Raw genomic sequence first — 7,902 nt, 5'->3', positions numbered from 1 at the left:
CTTACTACCAATAACAGGCTGATCAGTATATTGTAGACTCTTGTAAACTCACATACAAGCTAATGTTTCCAGTGGAACAGTTTTGTCTACAGATAGAAAATTGCAAGGGTTGAAACCTTTGAAAACGCAAGGATTAAGGCACTTGCCCCCCTGCACAATAGAAAGTCCACAAATTTTTGACTCCAAAATGTAACTACTAATACAGTAGTTTTTTAAAGATTTATTAGAGAGAGAGAGAGAGAGAGAGAGAGCGCCGGAGGAGGGGCAGAGGGAGAGAGAATCCTGAAGCAGAGCCCGAAGCCCCATGCAGAGCTCCATCCCGGGACTCTGAGACCATGACCTAGCCAACCCAAAATCAAGAGCAGGCTGCACAACTGACTGAGCCACCCAGGTGCTCCAAGTTAAGCCTACTTTTGACTGGAAATCTTACTGATAACAGTTGACTAACATTTTGTATGTTACATGTATTACATACTGTATTCTTTTTTTTTAAAGATTTTTATTTATTTATTCATTCATAAGAGACAGAGTGAGAGAGAGAGGCAGAGACACAGGCAGAGAGAGAAGCAGGCTCCATGCAGGGAGCCTGATGTGGGAGTCGATCCCGGGACTCCAGGATCAGGCCCTGGGCTGAAGGCAGTGCTAACCCGCTGAGCCACATGGGCTGCCCCATACTGTATTCTTAAAGTGAAGGGAAAGGGGATCCCTGGGTGGCTCAGTGGTTTAGCCCCTGCCTTTGGCCCAGGGCGCGATCCTGGAGTCCTGGGATCAACTCCCACATCAGGCTCCCGGCATGGAGCCTGCTTCTCCCTCTGCCTGTGTTGTGTCTCTGCCTCTCTCTCTCTCTTTATGTCTATCATAAATAAATAAATAAATCTTTAAAAAGAAATAAAGTGAAGGGAAAGAAAATGTTATTAAAATCATAAGGAAAATGCGTTTACAGTACTGTTTTGAAAAAAGTTCACATGTATATAAGTGAACCTGTGCAGTTCAAACCTGTATTCAAGGGTAAGGGTTACTACCCTTAGAAATGATCACTTAGAGCAGCCATATTTTTTGATTCAAGGATAAAGATCAAAGGGGGACAACACACCAGTGGGCAGCTTTCTGCCAGACTACGTTTGTTAGAGAACACAAGGGGTGCGGGGTGGCGCAGTCAGTTAAGCATCTGACTTAAGCCCAGATGGTGCTCTCAGAGTCCTGGGACCAACCTCCGCCTGCCCCCTGCCCTGTAGACTCTGCATCTGGCATACAGTATGCTTGAGGTTCTCTTTCTCCTACTCTGCCCAATCCCCACTCATACAATCTCAAATAAGTAAAATCTTTAAAAATATAGTAGAACACACACTTTTCATGTTTTCAGTTATTCTCAACCACTTTAATATCAATATTATGAGAAGCCCCAATTACTATGAATGTTCTTGCTAAAAGAAGACAAATTATTGGGGTGCCTGGGTGACTTAGTTGGTTCAGCATCTGCCTTCAGCTCAGGTAATGATCTCAGGTCCTGGGATTAAGCCCTGCATCGGGTTCTGTGCTCTGGGGGCAGGGGGGAGCCTGCTTATCCCTCTGCCTCTGCCTGCTTGTGCACTCCTGCATGTGCGTTCTCTTTCTTTCTCGCTTTGTCAAATAACAATAAAAATCTTTAAAAAGACAAAATAATAGCTTTTTTTTTTTTAATTGACAATTACTATATCTGTCTTGTAAGACATGTCTTGGAATACCTGTATGTAACTTAGGTCTATGGCTCAAGTGTTTGCCAGTTGGGGTAATTTAAGATGGTCATATGTAGTAGTATTCCTGCCACATTATTTTCTCATATGTTAGGTTTACATGTAAACTTTAAAGAGCTATTCACTGTACTTGTTTCATATCTTGTAACTCCTCTGTTTTGTTACAACATTGCCAGCTGATGATAGGAATTCATGTTTCCAAAGGAAGTGTCAGAAGCAAAGAGGAAAAAGTTCCGATAAAAGGAAGAGAAAGTGTGGAGTATAGCAGAGCAATGAGAAGAGTGGGACCTGAGGAAAGCCTGCTAGATTTGGATTTTTGTATCCCTGGTCATGTAACAACAGTTTCAATAGAGAAGTTATGTGTGGAGGCTCCCTGTATGGAGCCTGCTTCTCTCTTTGCCTGTGTCTCTGCCTCTCTCTGTGTGTGTCTCTCATGAATAAATAAATAAAATCTTAAAAAAAAAAAAAAAGGTATGTGTGTGTGGGTATGGGGCTGAGGAACAGAAGAGCAATGATAACCAAAGATGAAGTAGTGGTAAGGGTGTGGGTTTTTTGAGAGACTGTGAGGCACATGAATGATAGTACAGTTTTTGGGTTTGCTTTTATTTATTTATTTATTATTTTTATTTATTTATTTATTTATTTATTTATTTATTTATTTATTTGGGGGGGGTTGCTTTTAAATGTAGGTAGGATTTGAGTTTGGTTGGAGGCAAAACAAAAAGTAGAGAAGAAAAACCAAAGATGTGCGGGAGACAAAAAGGCAAGAACTAGGATGGAGAGGATGTATGAAGACATCAGCCTTGGCATGTCATTTTCAGAGTCACAGAATGAAGGACTAAAGTTCAGGAGGAAAAAGGGACATGAGAGGGGAGAGCTCTGAATGACCTTAGTCCCATTTCATAAGAAGTGGTGAGGTCTTTATTCTGGAGGGTATAAGAGAAGAGAATGTAACTTTGAGATCCAGAAGGGTCTTTACAACTTCGTGAAAGCATGTATCTACATTAACAGAGATCTAGAAGGGATCTAGAAATTTAAAAGTGGTTTCATTGGGATCATTGCTTCAATTTGAAACTTCTTTAAGAATCAAATGGAGGGACTCCTGGGTGGCTCAGCAATTGAGCATCTACATGATCCCAGGGTCTAGAGATAGAGTTCCAGACCTAATCACCTTCCAAAAGCCCCACCTCCTACTATGTTATCTTAGGAGTTAGGATTTCAACAGATGGATTAGGCTGGGGTGAGGGGGTGGAAATGGGGGCATAGTGACAGGAGTATAAACAGTCCACTGCCCAAGGCATATGAGAATGCTGTGTTATCTTTGAATTTTTTCCTATAAATCTAAAACTTCTGAGACTTTACAAGTGTATTTTTTAAAAAGATTTTATTTATTCATGAGAGAGAGAGAGAGAGAGAGAGAGGCACAGACACAGGCAGAGGGAGAAGCAGGCTTCATGCAGGGAGCCCGATGTGGGACTCAATCCCGGATCTCCAAGATCAGGCTCTGGGCTGAAGGCGGCGCTAAACCGCTGAGCCACCTGGGGCCGCCCCTACAAGTGTATTTAAAGAACAAAGGAAGCTCACATGGGCTAGGTAGCTCACTCCAAGTGAGAACTGGGGTTAGGCAGCCCAGGTGGCTCAGCGGTTTAGCGCTGCCTTGGGCCCAGGGAGAGATCCTGGAGACCGGGGATCAAGTCCCACGTCAGGTGGGACTCCCTGCATGGAGCCTGCTTCTCCCCCTGCCTGTGTTTCTGCCTCTCTCTCTCTCTCTCTCCTCTCTGTGTTCCTCATGAATGAATAAATCTTAAAAAAAAAAAAAAGAACTGGAGTTAAGAATCAAAGTCATTTGAATCTAAGTCATTTTCACCAATGAGGACCTTCCACCACTACCCATGGAAGGTAGGTGTGTATCTGGTTGGTTGAGGTACGGGATGAGAGTGGCTAGTAAGGCCTTAAAATCAAGTAATTCAGGAAGAACAGGGCAATATGAAGCAGGTGAGTGCTATGGACATGAGCAGAAAACATTTCAAGATGCAGAATCAACTGATGGGGGAATAGGGTACCAAACAACCAGGCATAGGGATGCAAAAGCTGCCCAAATAGCTGGTGGTCAGGACAGAGGCAGAAGACTGGGAACAAAGAGCCAGAGATTACATCGATATTTTAGGACACACAAGATTAGAATCTAGAATTAGAGTAATAGGTACCGGGAATAAAAATAATTGTACCTTTTGAGTTAAGTACTATACTTTTAATCTTCCTTGCCCTGGGAGCCTTAAAATGTGGCTAGGCCTAAATTCACAGGTGGGTGGGAGCTAGAAAAACTGGCTGGAGTTATTGAAGCAAAGGAGTGGGGAGCCAGTAGTTCCTGATGCCTGCCTTCTATCTTTTGAAAGTCTTGTAGGTCAGGCTTATGCTATCCTTTTTTTTTTAAAGATTTATTTATTTGAGAGAGAGAAGCAGAGAGGGGAAGAAGGAGAGAAACTTTAGTAGAATCTGCACTCAGCACAGAGCGTGATGTGGACCTTGATCTAAAAACCCAGAGATCATGACCTGAGCCTAAAGAGTTAGACGCTTACCTGCCTGGGCCACCCAGGTGCCCCAGTCTTCATCTAGTCTTAACTTTTCCGTTTTCTACTTCATAGCCTAGTTTCCTTTATACATCCTTTGATAATAAATGGCCTCCCATACATATCATTATTTAGATCTTTCAGTGAGCTATTTAGGATTCTTCCCCACCCACTCAAACATCACTCTTGCCCAGTGTCTTATTCTCTGAAACACTAAATATTAGCATATGTAAATTCAACTAGTTAACCGATAACATAGTGCTTTGCCTCTGTCTCTAGAATTGGGCCAATCTTAAAGAATTAAGATGGTTTCTACGACCATGCAGACCATGCTGCATGGACGGCCCCTTCCCCTCCTCCTGCAGCTACTCGCTACAGTGAGCTCTCCCAGGTCAAGGACCATATTTCATTCATTTCTATCTTTATTATCTTAAGTGCTGGCACCTAATAGTCACTCCATAAAATTATTTTTTCAATTTGTATTTTTTTAAAGTTAATTTATTTATTTATGATAGTCACAGAGAGAGAGAGAGAGAGAGAGAGAGGCAGAGACACAGGCAGAGGGAGAAGCAGGCTCCATGCACCAGGAGCCCGATGTGGGATTCGATCCCGGGTCTCCAGGATCGTGCCCTGGGCCAAAGGCAGGCGCTAAACCGCTACGCCACCCAGGGATCCCCTATTTTTTCAATTTGAATAAAGCAATGACCACCCTACTAAAATCACTGGTCTTGGGACACCTGGGTGGCTCAGCGATTGAGCATCTGCCTTCAACGCAGGGTGTAATCCTGGGATCGAGTCCCACATCAGGCTCCCTGCATGGAGCCTGCTTCTCCCTCTGCCTGTGTCTCTGCCTCTCTCTGTCTCTCATGAATAAATAAATAAAATCTTAAAAATAAAATTGCTGGCCTCCCACATTCTGTCTTCTCTGTTTAGTTTTTGTCCATTGCATACAGTTATGGATTGAATTGTGTCCCCCCTCTCCATCCCCAAAAGATGCATCAGTCCTTCCGACCCCCAGTACCTGTGAATGAGACCTTAATTAGAAATAGGGTCTTTGGAGATGATCATGTGAAGATGAATGAGGTCATTAGGGTGGGCCCTAACCCAACATGACTGAGTCCTTATAAAAGCGTGAAATTTAGACACAGATACATATGCACACAGGAAGAATGCCATGGGAAGATGAAGACTGAGATTGGGGTGAGCAGCAGAATCCAATGAATGCCAAAGACTGTTAGCAAACCCCTAGGATGTAGGAGAGAGGCCTGGAAGAGAGTCTCCCTTCCAGCTTCCAGAAGGAACAAACACTGCCAACACTTTGATCTGACATTTTGCACCTCCAGATCATACAGCACATTACAGTTTAAGCCACAGTTTGTGGTACCTTATTACGGCAGCCCCAGCAAATAAATATTCGCCCTCTTTACCTTCTACCTTTATAATTGTCTCCCTGATTAGAACGATTTTAACAAAGGTCTGTTGGTGCGGAATTCTCTTGGTCTCAGCTTCTCCTTGATGATAAGACTATTACTTTTCTTCTGGTATAAGGAGGATATCTTTCATATAGGATTTTCGTTTCCTGCTTTTAAGAAAAAGGAAAATTAGGGTAATTTTTTTCCCCTCTTGTATTTGCTGTTTTTCAAGTCCTCTGAACTCTATGCCAAAGCAGCATACCCTCCGGTGTATGCCCTGAACTCCTTCATCAGCGTTTCCCAACAGTCCCGAGAGGTATTATCTGAGGGTGAGAAAGCAGTGGTTACCCCCTTACACAAGGCATGAAGAAATTATAAGGGGTAGAATTCAGGCCTTCTAAATCTCAGTCCAGTGTCTTTTTGTTTTACTGGTCATAGCTGCCCCATTTTTCCTTTTAATGTCTGGATAAAGAATGAGTGGGACCCCGAAACATGAAAGAGATGTGACTGTAGAATTGGAAGGAACAGAGAATTCTGTGGGTCTTTGGACTCTGTAGCCATTACTTATGGCCTCTCTGAGGGGATTGTGGGCGATGAGCAAGGAAGGATAGGCTTGAGTTTCAGGAAGTAAGGACTGGTACCAAGTGCCCCCCAACCCCCACAGCAATGGTCTTCCTTTACATACATGTACAGGACACACACACACACAACCAAGGGGCCAGCCTTGAGACATGGTCTAGATAGAAACCATCCCAGATTGCCAGAATAGGCAGTTAGGAGTTCAAAGAAATGAGAAAGAAGAGAACACTAAAAAGAGGCTGGAATAAAACAAATATGAGATTAGTCAACCAGGAGTGAAAGTGTGGGTGGGTGCTGAGCAGGTGGAGGGTGAAGAGAGTATGAGGACTGGGTGGAAAGACCACATTTTGTGCTTGATGTGCAAGGATAATGGTCAGCAAGATTGAATGCTAGCTACTTCTGAGACTCCTTAGACACTTCCTTTTCTTTCAAGATTTTGAAAGATAGAGTGAGCATGAGTTGGGGGTGGGGGACAGGGAGAGGGAGAGGGAGTAGACTGGGGCTTAGCAGGCAGCCCAACTAGGGGTTCCATCCCAGGACCCTGAGATCATGACCAGAGTATAAGGCAGATGCTTAGCCGACTGAGCCACTCAGGCGTCCCCCACCTTTGACCTTTGGATACAGAATTAAATTTTTTTTTTGATACAGAATTAATTTGCAGTATGGACTTTTCCACAAAAGTCTCCCACAATTTTCAGGTAGCCCCCAGATAGCTTTTAGTGGCATCATGAAACTGATAGTCACTAGGGCAAACAGGTGGAAGAAGAGGACTGAGGCAGAAGAGTAGTGGTACCTCTGCAAACACATAGGCCTAGGAGAGGTGGGCGCCTGGGCTACCCCCTGGGGGCATCTTGTTTTAAAAAAATGATACCCCGGCAGCTGTCTAGGTGTCCAGGATGACCTTGGTGATCTTCTGTGGCAGATTTCTGGTCCTCACTGCTCAGCTCCCAGCCCACTGCTACTAACAGGACTCTCCTGGAGTTCTAGGTTGTTCTATGAAGCCTAGACTTCGAGGAAGCCTCCTCCCAGATCCTTTCCCTAGAAGTGCTTGGAAGGGGGGCACCTGGGTGGCTCAGGGGTTGAGTGCCTGCCTCTGGCCGAGGTTGGGATGCCGGGGTCCTGGGATGAGTCCTGCATCAGGCTCCTTGCAGGAAGCCTGCTTCTCCCTCTGCCTAGGTCTCTGCCTCTCTCTGATTCTCATGAACAAATAAATACAATCTTAAAAAAAAAAAGAAAAAAGAAAAATGCTTGGAAGGATAGGAAGACAGCTGGAGACTGTTTACCTGGACACACGCAGTGACACCAACTATCGCGGCCCCTCTCGGTGGCCGGGGCGTTCCGCACGGTCCGGACCCGCTTAGGGGAGAGGGGCGACCCAGGGGGGACGCGTCCCCGGGGCGGGCTGGGGCGGGGCGGGCGGGCTTCTGGGAGGAGGCGGCGGCCGCGCAGCCTGGCAGGCCGGGGATGCTCGCGGCCGGAGGGAGCCCGGAGCAGCCGCGGTGGCAGCGCAGGAGCGCAGCCTCCTCCCGCTCCCACAATGCACAGGGCGGCGGCGGCGGCGGCGGCGGCGGCATCGGCGGCATCGGCGGCATCGGCGGCCGCGCCGGG

Source organism: Canis lupus, chromosome 30, assembly GCF_003254725.2.
Source record: "Canis lupus dingo isolate Sandy chromosome 30, ASM325472v2, whole genome shotgun sequence".
In the NCBI taxonomy this organism is placed as follows: Eukaryota; Metazoa; Chordata; class Mammalia; order Carnivora; family Canidae; genus Canis; species Canis lupus.
Note: the sequence above shows the minus strand (reverse complement) of the source record.